The sequence below is a fragment of the Lissotriton vulgaris genome, chromosome 8 (assembly GCF_964263255.1).
Source record: "Lissotriton vulgaris chromosome 8, aLisVul1.2, whole genome shotgun sequence".
Taxonomy (NCBI): domain Eukaryota; kingdom Metazoa; phylum Chordata; class Amphibia; order Caudata; family Salamandridae; genus Lissotriton; species Lissotriton vulgaris.
This window is the reverse complement of record NC_141696.1, coordinates 788,863,126-788,888,940: the sequence shown is the minus strand read 5'-3', so window position 1 is coordinate 788,888,940 and position 25,815 is coordinate 788,863,126. Positions and strand designations below refer to the sequence as shown.

The 25,815-nt window shown below is 45.1% G+C and overlaps 1 pseudogene; it reads right to left on the bottom strand.

Annotated features, from left to right (window-relative positions):
* Nucleotides 1-4,684: 4,684 nt before the first annotated feature.
* LOC147697989 (splicing factor 3B subunit 4 pseudogene) lies at nucleotides 4,685-5,935 on the bottom strand (annotated as a pseudogene).
* Between the last annotated feature and the right edge of the window lie 19,880 nt (nucleotides 5,936-25,815).

Sequence of the window (25,815 nt, the reverse complement as noted above, 5' to 3'; positions counted from 1 at the left end):
TATACAATATTTTTGTCATCGATATTGTTTACCACAATATTGTGTCAGTGATCACAGTGTTGGCCGTAAGTCTCCAATCTGTGCCCCGCAAAGCAGGGGTCAAACACACACTTTATAGCGCCAGGCCTGCTTTCTCCAGCACAGGGTACAGTGCGGGCCTGGTAATCCAATGTTGTTCCAAGTGTCCAATCTGTGTCCAACGCAGAGGGAGTTTCTTCTGTGCTTTATAGCACCATGGCTCAACCTCTTCCAGCACAGGGTTCAATCGTGGAGCTGGCAGTCTAATGTTGGCCCAAGTGCCCAATCTTTATCCTGCACATCTAGAGTTAAACATGCGCTTTATAGCACTACGGCCCCGCCTCCTCAATCCCACCACTACAAAATGTTTCAATAAAACCATCAAAAGACAATTCTAGGGATGGTTTGCTAGGTTTGGGTCATCAAGCAAACATTGACTTCAGGGAAGCTTCAACCGGCGTTTCTGAAAGATACAGGAAGAGAGTGTCCATGACGCCTGGTTACTCAAAAGATTAAAGGCCAGATTTAAAGTTTGGTGAATGGGTTATTCAGTAAAAAATGTTATCCCTTTCTGTCTCATTACAAGTGCGTTATATCCTATGGCACTTGTAATAGGAAGGAAGGGGTATCCTTCATGTTTGTGAAGGAGTACCCGCATACTAAACCCTAAATCAGGCCCTATTTTTCATTCTCAACTCCCAATTATTTTAATATTGCTTAATTTCTTATTCTGTGTCTTTCGCCTTTATATTGTTTACTCTCATTTTCTATTCAATTTCTTCTGTATAAATGTGTAGCTTTATTTCTCTGTATATTTAGAAAGGGAAGGCGTGTAAAATCTTACATCCATGTGCAGGAGGGAATTCTATTCTAGAATGTAGTAAGAGAAAGAGATTGTTTAGATTCCTTTTGTGTCAGTTGGTGTACGGTTCGGTGCTGGTCTAAGGAGCTTAATAATAACTATTATTCATTTCACGGCTATCGAGCCCAGTTTCATTATTTCGACAAAAACATATTGCTCATGCAGATACAGAATTTGCTTCTCCTAATGACTGTCTAACGTTCTTTCTTCAAAATCCGCCTGATGAGCAGTAGACCATCACAGAAGGCGTCATGCTGGGGAGAAAGAAGGCAAACAGAGTTCAAAGCAATCTGGTTCGAATGCTATTTCCTAATTATAACGCTGGGGAATTTAATGTATTCTTTCCCATGCTAAAATAACGATAATGGTCAGTTGATGAACTGCCTGAAAACAAACATCATTAGATTAATAAATGTCCTTTTCCTCCTAGTTTTAGATTAAGTCTATTCGGTGAATTTCCAATCCTAAATTGATCTAAAATATGTCATGTTGGCCTGGAAAACCAGACACATTATCTACTCATTCCTTTATTAATGTATCTCAAAATCGTATCAAGAAAATATTCCGACGTCTACAAAATGACGCATGGTTCCCGCTTTCCATTTCACCGAGTGTTCTTCACGGTGACAAATGTCAGCTTCTGAGTGCTTGAGAGGGTGTGTGAGGTCTATTAGCCTTTTGGCACCATATTTAAGCTATATGCGCGGTGCTTATTCTAATTCAAATGAACCATAAAAAGGTTAAGCGATGATAAATACAGAATCTGTGTCAAGTGGATCTTGAAAGTTTAAATTTCCCCAAACGTCCATCACTGATAATAGCCTCCAGCCCTTCCCGCGGTAACGGTGCCCTTGAGAGCGCCGAGCTGCTACAGAGAGAGCCGCGCATTTTGCTTCATTTCTTCTTCCTCAGGACGCGCCCATTGAACTGAAGTCATTGAAGAATCCGACGAAAGATTTATTGGGCTGTTTTCCTGGCCCAAAAAAAATGCACACTTTAGATTATTGGATTAATAACAAATGTCTTGTTCTCACATTTGCAGACTGCAAGTGCTGCTTCCAATACTTTATTAACGACCTTGGCGTGTCATTTGTCGTCGAGGTGTGCTACGGAATGCTAAGTCTGAGGAAAAGATCTCGTTCGTGTGGATTCTAAGCCCTGCATTGCATGATATTTTGAACTGACAAACATCACGAACAGAAAACAGTGAAAAGGGACACGAGATTTGAGAGTAACTGTTGCTTAACATTGCCCTGCCTCTTGTGAGCCACTACATGATGACTTTTCCCTCTGCACTACCATTATTTTGCCCATAAGTGTTCACTAAAAAATAGCTTTTCTGTTTTTAGGAACATATCTGTGTGCAGGTCAACCTTCTGTGCCTCTACAGGTTCTTGATGACAGGAATACTGGGGAGGGGGCCTGAGGGGCATATGTACAATCCCCTAAAGCCACGGGAACGTCACTTTTTCTGAAATTCCTTTGGCATTAGGGGCTTAGCCTTATTTACAAGGCAGCGTTAAGCCACGATTCATGCTATGCTTAGCATGAACGGGGTGGGCAGTGGGTGTTGCAGTGGGCGTTCCACCACAACACCCATTGATTTTGACTCTGCCTACTATTTACAAGGGTGGCATAAATATGAGGCAGCACCAAAATTAAAACCAGAGAAAACCTGGTCTTTACTTGGTGAAACGAAGGAGGAGAAATGCTTTATTTCTCCTGGTTTTTGCTCTTTCTATTTGTGCTGCCTTACACATGGAAAAAGCAAAACGCCTTGGATTGTTTATGTGTAGGAAGGTGTCCCTTCCTCAACATAAACAACCTTAAAAAATAAAAAAGATATTTTGTAACTTTCATGTGTGCTGCATTAAGCAGCACACATGGAGGTTATGCTGTTTGCTGAATTAACCAGCACACATAGAATTGACAAAACGGCATTTAAAAACTGATTGTGTGCAGGAAGGGACACATTCCTACACATAAACAATCTTCTCCTGCACGCAGACACCTTTGCACTATAGTGCAAGGGGACCTCAGTTGGGGCCAAGATGCTAAACTTAGCGCCAGCACAGGGGGAAACGTAAGACTGCACCATATTCTTGTAAATGTGGTACAGCCCTGCGTTTCTGAAGTGGCAGAGTGAGGCCTTAAGCCATGACAGCTAATGCCTCACTCCTCCACTTCTTTGTAGATATGGCCCTGAGTGTTGACCAATCTGCTAAGTGTTGGTGAAGAAAACAGCACACTGCAAATGTATGTCTGGTGTATGAGGGGTGTATTCAACTATGGTCCCCTAACACAGGCCCCCTATATATTATTCATCAAGCATGGTGTGCATGCCTCTGTTAATCCCTTGAACGCTCATGACGAACTGAGCTCATCATGAGCCACGGTGCTTGTGTGCTCATGACGAGCTGAGCTCGTCATGACCGTTAGAACGCTCTCACGCTGGGGAAATTCCCCTGCTGTGCGAACGTTCTACACAAAAGGGTGTGGTCATGACGAGCTCAGCTCGTCATGAGCACACGAGCACCGTGGCTCATGACAAGTTGAGCTCGTCATGAGCACCGGGGCGCTGTGCGCGCCCCCCGCCCACCAGCACAGCAGGGGAATCTGCCCGCATACAAGGGGTTAAACCAACATATTTGCCAAAATTGAGCTGTAAGGGCAGTAAGCAGCAATACTCCGTAATCTATGAGAGCTCACATGGAGCAGTATGAGTTGGATCTTACACCCTATTCAAGCTTCTGATACCCCTAGCAGAGGCTGGTAGACTGTTTGAGGTGGGCTCTACTCAGTTATGTTCAAGAATCATGCCATGATGGTTCCTTTGTCCATTGATGTGTGTCAATTAGTGAAAGTGAGTGGCAGTCAGTGAGAGTAAGTGAAACTTTGATAGTAAATGAGTGAGAGTATGATGGAGAATGAGGAAGAAAAATACAAGTGAGTGTGAGTAAGCAGTGTGACTGAAGCAGAGTTAGTGTGAGTGATAGAGAATTTGAGTGTGTAAGAGTCAGTGCGTGTGAGCGTGTTGGTGTGTGTATGTGAGTGATAATCAGTGACTAAGACTGAATGGATTGAGAATAATTGAGTGAGAGTGAGTAAGGGAGTAGGAATTAGGGACAGGATTGTTTGTAAGTTAGAATGAGTGAGAGGGAGGAAGTCCCTGTGATGAGTGTGAGAGAGTTAAAAAAAGTGAGGGAGCGTGAGTGAGCATGAGTGAATGAGGGAGAGTATATGTGTGCATATGTTTAGGATTGTGAGTGTGCAGCAGGCCATAACATATGTAGGGTAACTCTTGAATTATGGAGGCACACATGGCAACCTTGTGGTATTAGTATGATTGAAGTAATTAGTAGCATAATGCTAGGACCTCCCTCTTTGGCAAAATGCAGGTCCTGGCATACTAGAGGCAATTCTTGGTACCTGGGACACCTATCGCAAAATGCTTTAAAAAAATGTGTTTTTCAGTAGAAGACCTACTTATTTATTTGATATTAGAAGGAAGGAAGGAATGAAAGGACAACAAAAAAAATCTATCAAAAACTTCCCAGTTATAGTGGTGTCTGAGAGCTGCATTCACGCTTAGAATCGCATTAAAAATGGTGTGGGCTGTCCTAAAGTAAACATGACATAAAAAAACACCAGTCATACGAATCAGAAAGTAGCTGACAGTACGATATGTGGGACCCAGACAACAAGCAGGTCTTTTCCTTAGGAATGTCAATGTGTGGGTGCTTTTTGGCAGCACAAATACACTGAGCCAATAGTAAGGTCTGTCCATCAGTATACTGCAGTTAGTCACTGTGTCAGGGGCCCCCTCATTGGGACTAGCTGTTGTTGTACTGGACGTGAAGGTAGGATTGGGCCTTCCCGGTAACCGTATGGTGGTGGCCCTGGTGGTCCATTGAAGGCATGTGATGGCATTAGCGGGGGTGGGCCATGCATATGTGGCAGCATACCAGGGTGTCCCATAGGAGTGCCAAAGTGTGGGCCTCTTGGAGGCATGCCCATCGGAGGTGGTCCAGGATGTGGCATTCAATGTGGAGGGCGCGGTAGCACCTGTGCAGTGGAACCTGGAGGTGCTGGGTGATGTTGCTGCATCCCCAGAGTGCGATGATGCAGCATCCGCATTGGTGGTATTCCAGGCGGAGGTATCCCTCCGGGCTGAAAATGGTGTGGAACTTGAGGATGAGTCTGTACAGGAGTGACAGTGGTCACTGGACCAGGAGCAGTGGAAGACTGCAGCAAAGGCGTTCATGGAAGAGCTGGAGGCAGGCCAGGGGGCATTACACCAGGAGGCGGCACAGGCGCTGGGAAGGTTCCAAGGGATGGAATACCCACTGGAGTTATGGTGCCCTGTCCCAAGGATGCAACAATGGGTGTTGGTGCATAGGGGGGAGGGGGGGCATCTGCAAACAGCTGGGGGAGGAGGGGCATCTGCAAATGGTCTGCCTGCGAGAGGGAATTCTGTGCTGTCAGCAATCGCTCTGCAGCTGAGCCATGCCGCTCTCCCTTGGAATCCTTTTTGAAGGCGTAAGACACTGTGATGGGCCATTTGCAGCGGTACTGTCCATTGATAGCCTCAGAGGCATCAAAACTTGCAATGTTTATGAAGGCATTACCCTTGGAGTTGCCAGAGTCTGGATCCCTCATGCTTTTGGCGGTCTGCAGAATGACACCAAAGGCGCGAAATGTGTCGTATAACAGCTCCTCACTGATCTCAGGGCCTAGGTTGCAGATGAAGATGTTGGCCCCAACGTCCAAATTCTTGTTGTGCGCTGAGGCCTTGTTTACCTAAATTGGTTTGCCATAGAGCTTTATCACGCTCATAATTTTGATAGCATAGTCTGCATCTTCTTCACTAAGGAATTCCACAAACCCATAACCTTGATGTTGGCCTGTAACCCTGTCCTGGGGCATGTGCGTGTTGAACACTGGTCCTGCTTGAAGGAACAGCTCCCATAACAGCGGCTCACTCACTTTCTCATCAAGGCCACCAATGTACACTGTTGCATCCTGGTTTCGCTACGATATAGGCCTGGCCGCCATTATTCAATGTACCCCCACCTATGGCAAAATGCTGGTACAGGTATATTTGAGTTGATTCTTTGCCTTAAGGAAAGTAACCATGGCATATGGGGGTGGAGTTAACCATGACCCTGATATACAGGAGGTAATTGACATATGGGTCTTCCATGGTAATATGCAGCATTAATGAGAAAATTGTGATACTGACAGATTGTTCATAAGTTTAAGCATAACAGGACACCAAAGACCATACATGGGGGCTAATTTACAATACCTGGCGCATCCCTGCATATCAGCAGGGATGCGCCAGTTATTTTGCATCACGGCTCTCCCACCATGGATGCGCTGCATTTACAATGCGGCGCACCATGGGGCAAAAACGGACAGATGCATGACCTATTTGTGCCGTAAAGGTGGCGCTTTGCTGGAGTTGCGCCGAAAGCGCGACACAGCTCCAGCAAGGCTCCGGGGTGCCCTATCTTTTAAATGCTGCCCTCAATCCTTACGCCTGCTTCAAGCAGGTGCAGGGTTTTGACGCAGCATGGGCTTAAAAGTGACTGAGTGAAATCTTGTAGATTTCACTCAGCCACTTTTAGGAGGCCTTCCTGCGCCGGAACGCCCCCCCCTGCGCCTGAACGCCTACTTCTGGCGCAAAGCTTTACAACGTGATGCATCTCCCAGATGCGTCACGTTGTAAATACCCCGCAGCATGGCGCCTCTTTTGCGCCACTGCTGCGTCATAAAAGTGATGCAACAGTAGCGTAAAAGAGGCGCAAGGGGCTTGTAAATCTGCCCTGTGGTACCCATGCCAAAAGACAAAATGCTGGCAGGTCCTTAGTGAGGGTGATTACTAACAAAGGGGCAGGGCACATTTTGATAATAAAAATGGGAGGAGCTTGTGTTAAAGAGGTAAAGAGTGGACTTCTTTGATAGGCAGAGAAAGTACTGAAATGTTTCATAAGTGCTCCTTGATTTAAAAAAATGTTTTTGTGAAGATTTTGGTTTAAAATTCCATATTTGATCTCATTTGTTTCAAACTTTTGTCACTGGGTGGATATACTTCCCATCACACCCTCCCAGAAGAAGTGAGACTTACTTTGCTTCCTCACTGAAATTCAGGTCAAGTATTACCCCCCATTCACATAAGGATCACCAGTTGCCTCAAAATTGTAGTCAGGGGTGTAGCTGTCAATGCATCCGGACAATATCACCATACTCCACACCTGGGAAGGGTTCAATTCACCACAGAAATAGGTGTATTTCACTAAACAATTAAGAATTTAGGGAGCTGCTTACCTTAATTGTGTCAAGCATAGCTCTTAACTCACATGCCTTTGTCAGATGACATCTTCCTGTCATGGTCTCACATTCGCTCACCCCAGTGCCGGCCTTCTTCACCTGACTTGCTGATTTATGCTATAGACTCCGGCTCGAGTTCTGAACATCAGCATTTTATCTAGACTTACATCTGACATTTTGTCAGCTAGCGGATACAAATGCAGCATGATACAGTTCAAGTATCAAAAATGCTACTTTTTTACAATATGACATCATACAGTCTCCATGGGGGTCCCACAAGCGTCGGCACTCTCTTCCATACTCTTTAATATTTTCCTGGAACCGCTTTTAAATCCATGAATATTCTTTTTCATATGTATGCGGACAACGCACAACTTTACCTGAAAATCAATTCTTCTGAAGATTTCATCTCACTCAATTCCTCCTTGATGATTACCCAAAACTGGCTAACTGAGAACCATCTCCTGCTCAACACCGCCAAAACAGAATTCCTTCTCATATCTCCTCCTAAGCACACCACCAAGATTGACCTTTGGATGAAGCACCTCTCTACCTTCAACTGCTCCCTTCCTATTATCGACTCAGCCAAATCTCTTGGAATCACCCTAGACTCACACTTGAAGATGAAGAGAAACTTTACTATGATGTGTAAGGGCGCAAACAACCAAAGGAGGCTACTTAGAAACCTAAAACCATTCCTCTCTCAGGAGGACTTCAAACAGGTGGTTCAAGTGCTTGCCCTGCCGAGACTAGACTACGCTGTGTGGCCTCCCCAAACATACCTTGGCCCCGCTCAGGGCTTAGTTGAATGCAGCTGCCAGAGTGATCACTGATACAAAAAAAACTGATCACATCTTCCCAGCCCTCAGATCTCTAAAATAGTTACCCTACGAAGCAAGAATACAACTAAAGATTGCATGTCTGATGCACAAAGCCCTCCAGCTCAAAACCCCTGGTTACCTGGATCAAAAACTTGAACTGTCAGGTGGGGGCAGACCATCAAGAAGTGCAAATTCTCTACTACTAAAACCCAAGATTTTTCCCAAAAAAAGAGAACAAGGCTCCAAGCCTTCTCTGGTTTGGCACCGTAGATCTGGAACTCGCTCCCTCCGGAAATCCGCAGAATTCCCTACACGGCTGCTTTCATGAAGTAAAAACAATCCTAATGAACAGGTTCCTGCCTTAAATGACCATTGGTCGTCTGCTTTCTACATTTTTTTTCTGGCCTATCAACTGTAACACCCAGTATTGTCTACCTTACCATAGGAAGCAATGTTTTTCCGTATCCTTGTAAATTTTTATTAGCTCATTATGTTATCCTCTCTTACTTCCTCGACAATGTTCCCCTTTTATCTTGTTCTCCCCTTCCATTATTGTGAAGCGCTGTGATACCCCTTGGGGTCTTGTTCGCGCTATAAAAAACTTTAAATAAATGTATACTTGTTACAATCTTGATTGTATCATGCAAATGATGTACATGAAATAACTATTTTGTCAACATTCCACTGCAGTACATAGGGGTTCAATTATTATGTTTGCCTACTGTTGTTAGCTGCTTCTGCATAACACTTGTGACAGTACTGTGTTTTTGATTTGTGTTTGTGATAAAAGGGTTGTGTAGAAAAAAATGCTTTGGAAATCTCATTTTTCTGATTCATTCGCATTGAAGCATAGGCAATATTATGTGGCTAAAAGATAATATGTGGTTATCTGTGAAATAATCTTGAGTCTCCAAGCTAACCTGAGAGTGCCAGCATGCACTAAAGACCAAGTCCTTGCTTCTCACCCACCATGCTCTGGCAAAAGGCTAAGAATTATGTCTAAGGCCCATGGCAACCCCTGCTGTGCACTAGTTGCAGTGATTCTAATAGGTATAATGGTCAAGTGTACGCCACCTCAGGAAAGCCGCATGCATGGTGGTTTTGCTGGCCCAGGTGCACTGTAGGGGAGGGGTCAGAAGGTTTTTGTACTGCATCCCTGGAACTCATAGGTTTAGCTTCTGGACACACGTCCAATTGAACCACTTAGCCTTAGAGGGGGTGAAAGGTGTTGGCCGGGTCTTTTAGTTCCCGAACGCCACCTCGCAAGGAAGCGACCCTTATGGCAACCTCATTATTTACCTCCTTGTCTCCCCTCCTGTTTTTCAGGCTTTTGTTTTTCAGATCCAGTCCAGGGTCCACAAGCGTTTGAGCCTAGCTCACCTGACCCAGGCGTTTTTGCACTCAGTGGCGGCATTGGCTGGGGACCGCTGTTTTTGCAGGCGAGGAGGGCTGCAGTGGTGGTTGCGGCATTGTGTGCGGCATTACTGAGGTGTTCTGGCACTACAGGACTGGGGCTGGTGCTTTGTGGGCACATTGTGGGCTGTCCTTTGTGTGGGATATTCTATGTTCTGGGTGTAGCTGCCTGGCACTCGCAGGGACCAGCATGTTGGGGGAGCTGGTTGGAGAGGCAATTTGTCTTTAATTGCAAGTTGTTTTAGGTGAAGGGCATTTATTGCAGCGTCTAGTGTGCTGATTTTGTAATGAGGAATTAAGAGTTGTTATCTCACAAATCTTAGGTGTTTTACCTTGTCTACGGCAGTTCTTTGATGGCAATTGGCCAGTACGCTTAGAGGGTCATTGCCAGTATGTTTCTGTTGGCTGAAAGGGTGGGTTTGTGGCCACGCTTGGTGGGCGGGGTTATTGTGGCACTGTGGTGGTATTTTAGGTTTCTGGGCTCGCAGGAAATTCAGGACAGGATATTGGAGTGTTCAGGGTGGGCCTGAGTAGTAGTTATATCCAGTTGGCAAGTGGTATTCTGAGCAGGGGTATAGTTTCTTGAGAACCCATTATGTTGGGAATGCGTAAAGGTGTGAAGCTCCCCAGGACCGGAGTGCTCCTAGATGCCTTAATCCGAAGAGTGGATGCTATGGATGGTGCAATTGCTGCATTGAAGGCGCAGCTTCGCAGGTGGTGGCTCAAGAACAGCAGGTGGAGAGACCCCAGAAGACAGGAGTGCCTCCCAAAGATGCATTTCACCTGGTCCCAAAGATGGGCAGGTTGCAGGGTAAGCACAGGGGAGTGGGGCAGGTTCAGGCAGTGACTGCCATTGAGTCATCAAGCATTGCAAACCCCTCCTTGTTGGGGGTCCCCCGTGGGGCAGGGCCTAGTCAGTGTGGCCAAATTACAGTGCAGGGAGCAGCCACAGTGATAATAGGTGTGGCAGCAGGTGCAGGCATTTTTCAGAATGGGGCTAATTGCACAGCGGTCTGGGCTACGCTGGTTACAGGACCAGCGCAGTCTGAATTGTTAAACAATTTGACAAGTGTGTTGTCATAGCTCTCTAGTGTTGGAATGTTGTCTGCCCCTGTGGTAAGGGGCCTCTGGCAGGCACTATTGATGTGGATTATTTAGAAAAGGCAGCACTTAGTAGCTCACTTGGGTCTTGGGATTCATGTGAATCAGGGGCCTGTCACAGTTGCGAGGGGTGTGGCATGTCGGAAGCAGTGGCAAGGCTGCAGCTCCTTCTGTGGGGACTCAAGGGTCCAAAATGGGTGCCATGGATGGATTTGGGGGTGTAGCCACCACATGGCGGCCGGCCAGGTGTTTTCGGCTTTTTGGCTCCACACTGGGGGGCAACGTGCCCATCAGTCTTGCAGCACGGTGATGATTCCCCCAGCTCAGGCTGCAGTTCATCCTGCTATGGAGGCTGTTTTACAATTTGGGTGAAGTGTGGTTGGAGGATGAGCAGTTTCTATGGTGGTCAAGGAAACAATTTGGAAGGAGGCCTATGTTGATATCATTCATTTATTAATAGACAAATCGGATAGGGAAGAGATCAAGTGGTGCAAGAACTGTTCGCACTCTAGGTAATATAATCACTGGTTGCACAAGAAGAAGGTCAAGGAGATGTTAGGGAATTTAATTAGAGGCTTTTCAATTTATTAGGCCATTTTGGTGGATTGTGTTGGCAATCTAGGTGCCCAACTCGCTTAAAGGATTGTGCATGCGCATGATGAGTATGGTGGGGTGGGATAGAAGGAGTATGACAAGAAATTTAGGAGGGCTATGGCTTCCAACCTGATATTGGCATTGAATCAGATTGAGTTGATCACATGGATCCATCGCATGAAGCATTCACGGGCATACATGGGCATAAATCGGTCTTTTCGCACAGGGGCAGGGTCCACTAGCAGCACAGCAGGATGGGTGAAGAATGGGGCCTGTTGGGATTTCAGTTGGCACACCTGTACCAGGCCAGGGGTACTTGTAGGCTTAAGTACTGCTGCTCCTTCTGTGGTTTTGTGTTGCACCCAAATCTAATTGATTTTAGAAATCTAGAAACAGAGGTGTCAAGAAGCAGGATTGATCATCAAGTCTTGAAAAAGGCATCCTCAACGGCTATCTTGTCAGCAATGGTTCCATGGCTCATTAGGTACAACACTAAAGTGGCAGCACAGATATTGTTTGGGGGCTTCAAGGAAGGCTTTAGGATCCCTGCATTGGGTTATATGAGTTCCAGCTAGTGTAAAAATCAGCAGTCACTCAGCTAACCCAGAGGTGGCCAGAGCAAAAGTCCTGAAGTTGTTGGGTCTTAGCTAGGTGACGATGCCATTCGAGGCCATCCGCTCGGATGGTTTCATCAGCTCCTCACTTGGGGTTGTTCCTAAGAAAGAGCCAGGAGAGTATAGGCTTATCCATAGCTTGTCAGCACCTAGGGGGCAGTCTGTAAATGAGGCTATCAATGGGACTCTATGCACAATCAAATAAGTCTCTCTCAATCAGGCAATTTAGAAGATGCAAGAGCTGGGACCTGGGACTTTGCTAGTTAAATCTGACATTGAATCCACATTCTGCTTGCAGCCCAAGCATCCACAGGATTTTTACCTGCTGGAAATCCAATTTGATGGTGCCTTCTATTTTGACAAATGCATGCCCATGCGCTGCTCAATTTCTTGCTCCTACTTTGAGAAATTCAGTACCTTTCTGAAATGGGTCTTCCAGCACAGATGGGGCCATAGTTGAGTGTTGTAATACCACAAGGATTTCCTCTTTTTGGGGCTGCCTGGGTTAGGGCACTGCCTGGAGGCACTACGTAATATGCTGGAGCTGATGCATGAGTTTGGGGCACCTTTGGTGCTTGGCAAGACAGTGAGGGCTACCACCAATATTGAGTCCCATGAAATAGAGTTGGATTCAGTGATGGGGTTTTGAGGTTTCTGATGGAGAAGTCAATGCTTTCTTCCAAGACTTGGGCCTGAACTTCACCCACCAGATCATAGCTATGAGCCGCCTATTTTCTCGGTCCATCACCCAGGCCATGTCTGGCCTACAGGTTAAGAATCATCATACTAGGCTGTCTAGTGAGGTCAGGCAGGACATGAGAACATGGGAGTCATTTTTGCAGGACTTCAAAGGGTCGGTGGTGTGGATAGTGCGACCCATAGGCAGTGAGGAGCTATGTCTGTTCACCGATGCAGCAGGTAGTGAGATTTTTGATGCCATCTTAGGTCCAGCTTGGTTTGCACAGTGGTGGCCGAAGGGGTGGGTGCAACTGGGGCTGGTCAGCAACATAGGCTTCCTTGAGTTGGCCCCTATTTTGCTAGCACTCTCTATTTGGCTGGATCAATTCTGCAGCCAGTCAGTCATGTTCTGGACTGATAATATTACTGTAGTTGAGTGCATTAATTTGCAATATGCGAGGTGCAAGATGATTCTAAGGCTGTTAAAGGAGATTGTGTTGGCATGTCTGAAACTGAATGTGCCTTTTCGAGCCAAGCATGTGTCAGGTGTCTTAAACAACGCAGCTGATGCATTGTCTTGTTTCAAGATGCAGGCTTTCAGGTTCCCTGATGCAAGAGCAGCAGTTTCACCTATGCCTTTCCCGGACAGACTGTGGCAGATTAGTACCCCAGCCTACCAGACCTTGTGGCAGCCAGCTTAGCTCTCAGAATCAGACAGGCTTATGAAGGGGCGTTCTGTGCTTACTGTGACATCTTGGGGCAGGAGGGGGATAGGTCCTGGTTTACCTTCTCATTAGTTATGGGCTTCCTAGGGGCTCTGCGGGGCAAAGGGCACTCGGTGGCTGCCGCCAGGCACCACTTAGCGGTGATTTCCTTGTTTGTAAAGATTTAGGGGTACCCAGTGGGACCAGGTCCTGCCTGGTTCAGAGGGCTTTGAAGGGATGGGGCACATGGAGGGCTCTAAGCCAGATACAAGGTGTCCTATTGATGGAGGAAAATTTGCAGCAATACTGGGGTCACTTGCGGAAAACTGTAGGACCCTGGTGGAGGTCAGTCTATTTAAGGTGGTATTTACCCTCGCCTCCTATGGTGCTTTACGGTTGGGGAAGTCAGTAGCAAGGAACAAGAAGTACATTGGAGGTGGGTGGCAACTTGTGGATGTCCACTGGTTGGATGAGTATGGGACCTTGGTGATTAATAGCTCCAGGACCAAGACTGACCAAACAGGGAGCGGTGACCACATCTTGCTGTGGAGGGCCATGGGTAATGTTTGTTGCCCAGTTGAAAATCTGATGGGGTTCTTGGCTGGCCACATTCAAGGTGTGGGGGGCATTTACTGGTCCATGCTAATGGGACCTCTCTAACCAGATACCAATTTTATAGAATCCTTAAAAAGTCCCTGCAGGTTGCGGGCTATGATCCCATGGCATTTGGGTCTCACTTCTTTAGGATTGGGGTGGCTTCAGCGGCGGCGGCAGTGGGGATTCCTAACACGGCAGTGCAGAGATTTGACAGATGGTGTTCAGATTGCTACAAGCACTAGGTGAGGCTGTATATGTTGTAACAGCTGTGCCAGTTTCCTCATCCCTCTCTCCTTCTTTCCTACATGTTCAGGTTGTTGGAGTGGCATGTTGAACAAGATGGTGGAAGTCTTGGTTGCCCCTGTCTACACGAAGGAGGACAGGATGATAGATGTTTGGACTCTAGACCATTCCGACAGGCGGTGCTTGCATGGTCACGCATTTTTCCTAGGATGGAGTGGAGGGGGGGGTAAATTGGCCTGTGCACAGAATCATTCACTAAAGTGCGTGAATAATAAAGTTAGCAAACGATTCATATCCACAAAGTTGCTGTCCATACTTTATGGGCTCATTAAAGGAGAGCGCTTTTTCTTGCAGGACAGAGGGCGCCTATCAAAGATCTGTAATGATATGTTCCTTGAGAACATTTTGGTCTGCCTCATGCATCGCCCTGAGTAGAGGACCAGACCAAGTTGAGGGAAGGCCAGATAGTAGGTGAACCATGCCTGCCTGTGGTGGGTGAGGTCATGTTTAGGGTTCAATTAGGCACTACTTTTCATTACATTTGCACAACACCAGGGTAACGGGCCCACCCAAGGGGTCCTGGCAGGAGGTCGATAGGAAGATCCATTTGTGTGGGGGTTGTGAGCAATCCCTGGCAGGGATTGCAATCCCTTGTGGCCAACCACCCATGCATGTATAATGGGCATGCCTAGCACTGGCTTTTGGGGTTAAGAATTGACGGGTGTAGGGAGTGCCTGAGGTAGGTATGCTAGCAAGCAGATGGGCCCATTGCACAGGCATACCCCCAAAGGGTATGCGATGTGGGTGTATGGTTTCCTCCTCTAAGGAGGCCCTCACCACAGTCATTGTGCAGAAATGCTGGGATTGGACCAGGGAGATATCACGGGAACCAATCTTGATCTCACTCAAGGCATAAAATGGGATACTCAGCAACATGTCTGGAAAGTGATAGGAAGATGATGTCTAGCTTCTCTGTTAAGGTTAGGCACGCATCTCTGGGTGTAAATAATGCTGTAAATATGAAGGGTTACTGTGTATGCAAAAGAGGAAATTCTGTGTTCTTTGTTGTAATAATATTCATAATAAAATACGGCTGAGGTTTACGATCCCGAATGCAAAAGAATCATATAGTTTATGTTTCCAGCAGGGGTGGGGGATGAGTGGATGTTGCGCTGACAGCCTCAGCAATGCCAGGCCATGTGGCTGAGGCACCCCCACCTCGGGGGAGCCACAAACATAGTGGTTTCACTGGACCTAGCGCACCATAGGACAGTGGGTCAGCAGCGCTTTGTGCTGCTGCCCCGCACTGTCGCTGGCAGTGATTGGCTGTATGTGAGGCTGAGACCCTGAAAGTAGTAGGTTTGGCTTCCAGGGCACACGTCTGATCATACCTCATAACCCTGCGCATAAAAGGGGGCATAAGGCGACGGTCGGGTCTTTTTGTTCCCGATCACCGCCTCTCAAGAACCCCATTCTTAATACTCCCTCCCGCCACAACTGCCCAGAGACATCTTTGTTGTCCCACTCACCATATCACCAGCAAAAAGGGTTAATTTATGCACAAGCATGGTATTGGGCTTGCTTGTTTTATTGGTTAACAAACATGTTTTCTTTTTCAGGTCAAGTGCTTTTGTTGTATTTTGTTGTGGGCCTTGCTGTTGAGGTCATGATTTGGGGTCAATTAGCATTACCATTCCCTACATTTGCAAGACAGCTGGGTCGCAGGCCCACCCAAGGGGTGCGGGCAGGAGGTCGCAATAGGCGTGCCTAGCACTGGCATTGGTGGGGAGAAGTGATGGTTGTAGGGGTAACCGAGGTGGGTATGCTAGCAGGCAGTCAGACTCCTTGCACAGAGACACCCATTAGGAGGGATCTGATGTTGGTGTGTGAGGTCCTCCCCTAAGGTGAGACCCACCACAGGTCATTGGGCATAAAGGCTGGGCCTGGACCGGGTAGTTATCACGAGAACCAATCATGGTCTCACTCGAGGCATAAATTGGGATGCCCGGGAACATGTCTTGATAGTGATAGCAAGGTGACGTCTAGCGTCTCTGTTAATGTTAGGTACTTATTTCCCGGTGTAAATAATGCTGTAGATATGAAGGGTTACTGCGTATGCAAAGGTGGAAATGCTGTGTGTTTTGTTTTAATTATATTTGTAATAAAATAATGCTGGGGCTTATGACCCCAAATCCAAAAGAATTGTGTAGTTTGTGCTTCCAGTGAGAGGGGAGATCGAGTCGACGTGGCTGGTTGAGATTTTGGAGCTGAAGGCATCAGCCATGCCAGGGCATGTTAGTGTAATGAACACAACAAATCAAGCTGTCTCACCGCAGTAGTTAAAGGCGATATAATTAGCCAGCTGAATATGTTCAATTGATTTACATCAGATTAGACATCACATCATGACGCAAATACGTGGCCTTTTCGTTATTCACTCTTCGTTAACAAGTGATTTAACACACTTTACAGTCTGGCAATGCTGATTTTATTGAATATTTTTTGCAAATACTGCTAAAATTGAATGACAATTAATTCAGAGTTAGTGCCGTTTAATGTCAATAGCCATACAGGTTGTCAGTTTTCAGTGGTTAAATGTTAAAAGTGTATGAAAGCGGTGGACAAAATGGTTCATATAATAGATTGTTCAGGGATTGCCTAAAATTGCTCAGAGAAGTTTTATTTCTGCTTGTCTTTATAAGCTGGTCTTCATTCTTTTCTTACTAAGAACACATTTCATCCTTGATAAATGCAGCATGAATTTTCCATGATTTTGCTTCCTGATTTTATGATGCTCCTAGTTAATAAATGTAGGCTGTATTTCTCAACTTGACTTGGATATTTCATTCCTTGTTAGTAAACGTGTCTTTTTTTGCACTGACTCATTGCTAAGCGCACTAAGGGGCAGATTTATGAGGCCCTTGTGCCACGTTTACGCCGCTGTTTGTTGCTTCACGCAAGGCGGCGTAAACGTGGCGCATCCCTACGAACGATTTACAACGTGACGCATCTAGGCAGATGCGTCATGTTGTAAAGCCCTGCGCCGCTTGTGGGCGTTCCGGCGCGGGGTGGGCGTTCCGGGGCAGGTGCGCCTCGCAAAAGTGGCTGAGTGAATTCACTCAGTCACTTTTAAGCCAATGCTGCATCAAAAGCCTGCGCCTGCTTGAAGCAGGCGTAGGTCTTGACGCAGCATTGTTAAAATGGGGCACCCCCCGAGCCTTGCTGGAGCTGCGTCGCGCTTGCGACGCAACTCCAGCAATGCAACACATTTCCGGCACAGATGCGTGACGCATCTGTGCCGTTTTTGCACCATGGCTGGCGGAGCTGTGGCGCACTGTGGCGCATGTTAACTGGCGCATCCCTGGGGATGCGCCAGTTAACATAAATCTGCCCCTATGATGTTTGCGAATCTCCCCAAAAAACGCAAATCTATCAAATTAGCAAGAGCTTTTGCAAATCATTAATTTAGGATTGCTATTTACATTTTTGTGACTCTTGCCTAAACCAATGCATTTTTTTAACAGCATATCTTTCAGAATTGTTAATCTGGTAACCTTCAACTCCTCCCACAGATTATGTTTTGCGGTTAGTAGTGCTACTTCAGTGTTAAAGCAAGATTTTAAGAGATCTTTGTTTCCAGAGCTTATCTAGCGTCTTGTCGAAGTTTAGTCAGATTACATAATACAGTCAAATAGCATTCTCGACTTGCAGACTGTAATGAAAATTACATAACAAGTTAAGGTCTCTAATAACTACTTCCTATTATACTTGGATGAAAGAAATCCTTAGGAAATTGTTATTGTGAATCCTTGATGTTGAAATTCAGGGATGGCAACCTCAGGTGGAAAGGGCTATGAACAATAAGCAGTGTTGAGGGTTGAATATCCTTAATTCAAATGTCAGTCAAGATACCGTATTTCTAGACAGATAAATGACAACAAAACCTGTGACACTTTTGTTTATACAATACAATAGCATTTAACAAAAAGTGGAAGGTAATGCAGCATCAGCGATATCTTTGGAAATGGATTCCGGGGCCATAAGTTACCAATGGATCACAAATATGTAGGGAACTGTGAAACATGAAACGAATAGATGGTACCATCTGTTACATTGATTCTGCTACCTGATTTAGGATCTGATTTAGAGCCATCATGGAGGTCCTTCCATCCGATATAGTGTATGGCTGATTTAAGGACGAATCCTGACAACTCTCTGTGATCTATGCCATAATTTTTTCTCATCCTCTGAATTATACCATAAACATGATGGGCGGAGGAACGAAAAAGCCACTACATCGTCCTCTATATAATTTATGCTGATGGAAACATGGCTTCTTGCTTCATACACTCCACCAGCCTTTTGGTGTTCAGACTGGGTAGTGCTTTTCTCTTTCTGTGGGAAAGTGCAACTCGACTCTAGTGTTTTCTTCCTTGTCAAAGAAGATGCAAGAATTAACAATCTCAAATGAGTTACATGTTCTAAAGAGCGGAGTTATTGTTCCCCAAAACCAATATAGTTACCTGAGCCTATTCTCTTATTTTTGTCTTGGGTTGAAAACAACTGAGGTTGTCTCCAAAGCCCCTGTGAGTTTGTGCCAAGTCTTTAATGTTTCGCAAAACTCTTAGATAACTCAAGAGTCAATTGTGAAGATTGCTTCAGGCTCTAACCTTTAACTTGTTTTTCAGGTCTCTGAAAGTGGGGTAGTATGTCTTACTGCACTGAGCTGAGAGCTCCTGCATTCTTTAAATAATAATCTTCTTTTCAGGTGAGGCGGCTGTTGTGGAGCCAAGATCGCAAAGAGATTAACTGCTGACACTTGATTGGAAGCTGGAATTTTATTGGATCAGGTAAGGGTGCTGAGCTGGTTCTTCTTCCTCCGAAGACACAAACCAAGCAAGGTTGCAGGCTTTCGTGCAGTATTTAACTAACATTCCAGAACAGCCTTTTCCTGGAAGAGGTGGGAGGGAAAAAAGGATATGTGGTCACTAGTAGGAACAATGCGAATGGTACAAAAGAGATGGCAGATGGAAGAAGGATACCAAGGAGATAAAGAGCAGGATTCCACAGCCAGCTATGCAGTCCTTCTGGACAATATGCTGTGCGATCTATCTGCTCCTTAACAGTAACAGTAGGGCCTGGTTCACAAAGGTAAACGTACTCTTTTGTGTAAGTTTACGATTGCTTGCTATTCACAAAGGGAGTTTTGAGTAGTATCATTATAATTTCGCCTATATTCGATACGTTTTAAAAAAAAAAAACTTAAAAGAAGTACTGTACATGATCTGCAATAACAAAATAAAAACAATAGCCATGGCATCATACACATTTTAAAGTGAGGTAATATGTGTGCTGCACAGACAGATAATAGAGCAGCAAGGCCTCTTTAACAATAATCTGAGATCCAGAACACACATTTTTAAAACACAATGCCTGCAAGGAATCTGACAACAATGCTACCAAAATAATAAATTCTAAAATGTATGAAGTAAAGTGCTTGTTACCTGGCAGGTGGCAGTGCAACGAGGCTTATGGCTCAAAAATCCAGGCTCCATAAAAAGAATTTCTAAAGCAAACTGTAATGGATAAATCCACTAATGATAGTAATAGGCAGCAGGGTCAAATATACTGAGACAAGTGGTGAATGAAAACGAATTTCCACATGAAATACAGGTGTAGTATCTTTACGAGTGGGGAGTCTACGCACATTAGACCTATGTTTTTTTGTGCCGGCTCCGCATTCGTTAAAGGTACTACTTGTAAATTCCTTTGTGAATAGCAAACAATCATAACCTTAGACTAAAGTGTGAGTTTACTGTTGTGAATCAGGCTCTTAGTGTCCTGTCACAGTCTACAAAAAGTTGCCTCCAGCCACTGTGCTTGCCTCCCAACATTTACTTCGTCCTCATCAAGGGGTGATCCATCTTCCTGGAGCAGATGGATGTTTGGGCACCTATGTTTTGGGATGGGATGGACTTTTAGGATGTTGTTTAACATGTACAGGGCAAGTGGGTTCTTGGAGGGATGACAATAGGAATGGTGGGGTGTTGGGGTAAGGAAGTGTTTTGGGGTACCGGAATGTTTAGGTGTTTGGGGTGTTGTCGGGAATGGTGGAGATATTGGGTCAGATAGGGACATTTGGGTATCTTGTGGAACAGAGTAAGGGTTTTGAGTGGTGCCAGGGGAATAGGGTGAAGGAGGGATAGGGGCAGGTGTGCTAGAAGCACTGGTGTTGGCTAAGCCACTAGGTGAGAGACAACCACTCTGTAAGACAAACAGTGAAAAATACGGACCATCCCGGATGTGAATCACTCATGTGGGGGGATAACTGACACCCTGGACAACATGAAACAATGCCATCTGTCCCAAAAAAAAGTTCCTAAGAATTTACAAAGTCTCTCCTAACACCACCCCAGGTGGACTGGGGGCTAGGAGAGAGATGCCCTGAGTGACAGAGTTAAGGAGGCCCAAGCCCATTTTGGTTTGGTTGTGTAGCCTGTCTTTGATCACATTATATGGTATAGATGGTTGTTGGGCTTTGTGTATTCCTCCTAGACAGCCACACAAAATAGGAGCTTAGGTGTGTCTCAATGTGCCATCAGTGGCAGGATGGGATGGAGGAACTTGACACAGCCTCACGTACATCTGAATAGTCCTTGTCCTGCCCATATACAAAGGGCTGAATACCCCCTGTAGTGAGTCTGAAGCCAGGGCAGGAAGGGAGGACATTTGTGCACGTTGAAAGTCTGTCTTTGAAGCCTCTCCCACTGCAAAGGCATCACTGGAAATCAGTATTGGACCTCACTCCACCACATCAGTACATTTCTGGACCTGTAGAAATGTTTCCAGGATGAAGTATTGTTGTGCTGCTGAAGGACTGCCACAATGCTGGACTGCACTCAGCTGGATTCCTGCTACTGTGTTCATCTGCTCCCTGCTGCCCACTTGTCTAGGTGAGAAGGACTGGACCTGTATCTCTTGACCCCAGAACTCAGAGTGACTGTAAGGGCTAGTTGGTGGCCTTCCTGATCTGAAGTCTCAAGGACATAAAACGCTTCCAAGCCCTGCACCTGGATTCTGCCTACTGTAAGTCTACCCTGCCAAGTGGTGTGACTACAGTCCTGGATGCTTGAGAGTGCGCCTAAAGTGTTGTCCAGTGGAACCGATGCATCTTCTCTGCTGAGCGACACATCCCCAAGAAGAACTTATTTGCCTCCTCGGCTGAGCAATGCGTCCCAACCAGAACAGACAGCTGCTGCATGGATTCGACCCATCGCTGCCACATCCCACATCTTGGGACTGAAGCATCCCCTTCAAAACCGCCACTGCTTGATGCTTTTCCCAGCACACACTCCTCCCAACCCACATCATGACAGCCTTGACAACAAAACTGCAACTTTGCATCACAGCTTCACCACTTGTTAAAAATTGGGTTTCTAGTTGGCAGAGGAATGCACCCTGTCCAAGCCGGAACCACAATCCTGGTCAGGGTAAGTCAGATACACATCTTAAATTAACCCATGCTCTCCCTCTTGTAGCTTGGCACAGAGAAGTCAGGCTTAACCTAAGAGGTAATGTGCAAGTATTTGTGCAACACTTAAAAAAGTAAAACAGTGAAAACACCACACCGACATGTACCACACCTGGATAGAACAATAGAGGTTAATTTGTTTTTTAACAAAATAAGACCAAAATGACAAAATTCCAATAAGTAGAATGGGGGTGTTGATGTCCAGGGTGAGATGCGAGGAGTAGTCCGAGGAGATGCGTCAATGTTGATAATTAGGATGTAGGCAAGGCATCGGTTCCAAGCCCTGCATCATCATTGAGCCCTGTGATGTAGACGATATGTCGTTGTAGAGCCTTACAGTAGATGCAATGTCCTCGATCCTGGCAGCAACTGTGAAGTGTCTGCATTGAAGGAAATGCACCGGCCCGAGCTGATCAACAATGGCCATGCTTGTTTTTTTTCAGTTTCAGCATTTTAAACCCACTTTCAAGGGCCCAGAACTGGATTGGCACCACATGGGAGGGCAAGGCTCCCATATGGCACAGTTCAGGTGCTCGTTGTGGAGTGGATTGAAGTCTTAGCTGTCCCAGAGACTTCCAACAGGAGGCAAGAAGGCAACTTTGGGTTCAATTGGTGTAGGTCCAGTCCTTCTCACCCAGGCAAGGATGGTAGCAGGCAGGTCAGCTCAGCAGACACATAGTTCCTCCTGAGCAGCAGTCCAGCAGAGTGGCAGTCGTTCATCAGCACAGCAGTTATTCTTTCTGGAAGAGTATCCACACGTCCACAAGCATACTGAGTTGGTGGTGTCAGTGGTCCAGTACTTATAACCAGATGTGCCTCGGAAGTACAGGACACTTAAAAGAGAGGCCTTTGAATTGTTCAGAGTCCCTGTCCTTCCTACCCTGGCTCCAGTATCACTACAGGGTGTTAAGCACTACTTTGTGTGGGGAGAGGATACAGCCCATTCAGGTGTGAGGTTGTACCTAGTTTCATCTTCCCATCCTACCCAGGATCGCCCATCAGGTTGTGGATGGCCTAGCAGTCACACCTAAGCTTCCTTTGTGTGTGACTGCCTAGAGGGAATGCACAAGGCCCAGCTTTCATCCTCCCCAGACATGTATTGGACACAGGCAGTAGGCAGAAAGGGCTTAAGAGCAGAAAAATGCAAAGTTTCTAAAGGTTGCATTTTTACAGTTGTAATCATAAATACAATTTTGGCATTAAAGAGGATGTATTTTTACAAGTCCATAGGTTTCAAACATACCATATCTACTACCTTTCAATCAGCAAATATAACTTATGAGATGTAATAAGAATTCCCCAATGTTAACCTATGAGAGGGGTCGGCCTTACAGTAGTGAAAAACTAATTTGACCTGATTTTAGCGCCCGATTGCCCAAGGGCGTCTCGGTGCTAGCTTAATTTAACCCAACTGGTATAAAAAAAGCACTGAAAAAGTATAACAGAAGTGAGAACAGCCAGGTTTTCAACTGCTTATGAAAAGAAAGTAAATTGGCTTGAATTTTAAGATGCAGGGGCAGTCTATTCTATAGATTTCAAGTTGTGTAAACAAAACTCCAACCGCTTATGCAGTTCTCTCGTTTCTAGGAGTAGTCACTGAACTAAGGGAGGCTGATCGTAATAATCTTTTAGGAGTGTACTACCTAAATTTGCTTTTAAAGTACTCAGGACCTGATCCTTTGCAGCATTGTATAAGCACGGCATAGGGCCTTAAAGGCAATCGTTGTCATGACCGGAAGCCAGTGAAGCTCTGCCAGAGCATTTGTTACAGATTTAAATTTGGGGATTTTCTTAATTAGCTGGCAAGCTGTGTTTTGCAACATCTGTAGCTTATTTAAAGGTTTCTGTTTCATTTCCAAATACAGAAAGTTTCAGTAGTCAAACCTAGATAAGACTAATGAGATAACCACTGATTTTTGCACGTCTGTGTAGATAATGGGAAGTACATTCCTCAACATTCTTATAATAAAAGAACAGGATGTTGTCATTTTGTTAATCTGCTCCACAAATGACAGCTCAGCATCAAATAACACACCTACATTTTTATTCTTTAGCGGCTGATAGAGGAAGGGGACCAAGGGACTGAGGTCACCATGATTGGTTCCAAAATAAAACATCTTTACCGAATAGGAGAACCTCTGTTTTTTGGCGAATTTTAAGCAGTTCCCACTCATCCAGCGGATGATGGTTGTCATACACCTGTTAAACTGATCAGCAACCTACTCTACATTACTAGAGATTGACACAACAATCTGAGTATCGTCAGCATATGCTAATGTGGCAAATCAGAATGAATTAATTAACTTTGCTAAAGGGACTACATAAATACTAAACATATTAAATTTGGGAGTCTTTCATGACCAGGACATGTAAAACGTAAAAGTACACGTTCTACCTTTTAGTCACATAGTTTCCTGCCCTATGGGCTACCTAGGGTCTACCTTAGGGGTGACCTGTATGTAATAAAAGGGGAGTTTAAGGTCTGGCAAGGGATTTTAAATGCCAACTCAACATGGCAATGTAAGCTGCACACATAGGGTGCGCAGTGGCAGGCCTGAAACATGTTTTAAAGGCCTACTTGAGTGGATCTCACAATCAGTGCTGCAGGCCCACTAGTAGCATTTCCTTTACAGGCCCTGGGCATATATTGTGCACTTTACTAGAGACGTCACATTAAATGTATTATGCCAATTGTGGATAAACCAATGTTACCATGTTTACGGAGAAAGAGCATGCACTTGAGCACTGGTAAGCAGTGGGAAAGTGCCCAGAGTACTAACATCAACAAAAACAGATCAGAAATAGTGAGGCAAGCAGGCAAAAAGTTTTCGGGAAGACCACCTTAAGGCTGACAGGTCTAACACCGCTCATTGGAACCAATGCATTGCTTCTGTTGCGCCTCACATCCTTGACACTGGACTTTGCATCGCAAGCCCTGTTGACAGGAACTTCGAAGTGATGCATCAGGAACTCGCACCACAGCCTCACTGCATCTCGGAAATGACAAATCGCCTTGGCTGTGTGATGCATCCTTGATGTGGGTCAAAACATCGCAACCAGTATTTAAGGTACTCTGTTAAGCAGGCCTTAGGGGATCTCTGTAGCCGACTTGTGCTCCATCATGGGTGGCCTGAACTGGCGACATTGCCTGGTCCACCGAGACCAGATACCCCGAATAAAGCAATGTGCTTTTTGGTGCTATTTTTTCACTATACATGTTAAAAAATCATATCTCCAGGTCTATTCATTTGATTTTTGTTGTTTTGGTCTTGTTTCATATATTAAAGTCAAATACATTTTTCTAACTTTGTGTGGAATCATTTTGTGTGGAGTTGTCACTGTGTACCTAAATAGTTTATGCACTGCCTCTAAGTTAAACCTGCCTGCTCAGTGACAAGCTACCAAAGGTTGAGCACAGGTTAACTTAGGGTTTGCCTGTCCCTTTCCCTAACTAGCAATGTGGTTGCTACTTGACCAGAGCTTACACACCAGTCAACCAACAGCCCTATTTATAACACTATCTAAATGTAGTGTTTCGTAGCAACCCTTGTTAGTGGAGTACTTTATGTCCTAATTATAGATATACTGTATTAAAACAAATATAGCACAGAACCAAAATAATATTCAAGCCATATATATTTGTAATAAAATAATACTGCTACATTTTTGATTATGCATTGTTTGCATTAGTAAAAGCTTAAAAGCTGAGCGGGCACCCTGGGTGCTCTATTTTTTAAAAATTTATGTAATACAATTATGATTAATCTAGCCAGTAAATGTATATTTAAGACACACAAGGTAAAAATAAAATGTGGTCTTGCAGTAACTTGCATGTAATTCACAAATTGGGAAACAAGATATGGACTGTTCCAGCACTGCACTCCAATTTATTTCAGTGTAGCTGGTGTTTAGTTCATTTTTGGCGTGCAATTAATCCATGAAGTGTACTCTGTCCCCCTACACATAGAAAATGTCAGAACACAGCTATTCTCAACTGTGTGCATTCTTAAAACCTGGAACCTCAAGTGACTGATGTTGTGTTTATACTTATTGCAATATGTGGCCTTGCTGAATTTCTTATCATGATTTCTTGTGTTGCTTTTGCACACAGATATGCATATTTTAATTTTCCTTTCTGTTTTTGCAACATAAAGTTCCTAATGACATTTTAATGAGTATATATATTTTTTGCTGTCAAATGTTGAGAATTCTTTTTTAAGTAATCTTATGGCCTTGTAGTACTGTGTTACCAGATATTAAATTGTTTCATTGAACACAATTATTGCATTTCCACTCTACCATGGCT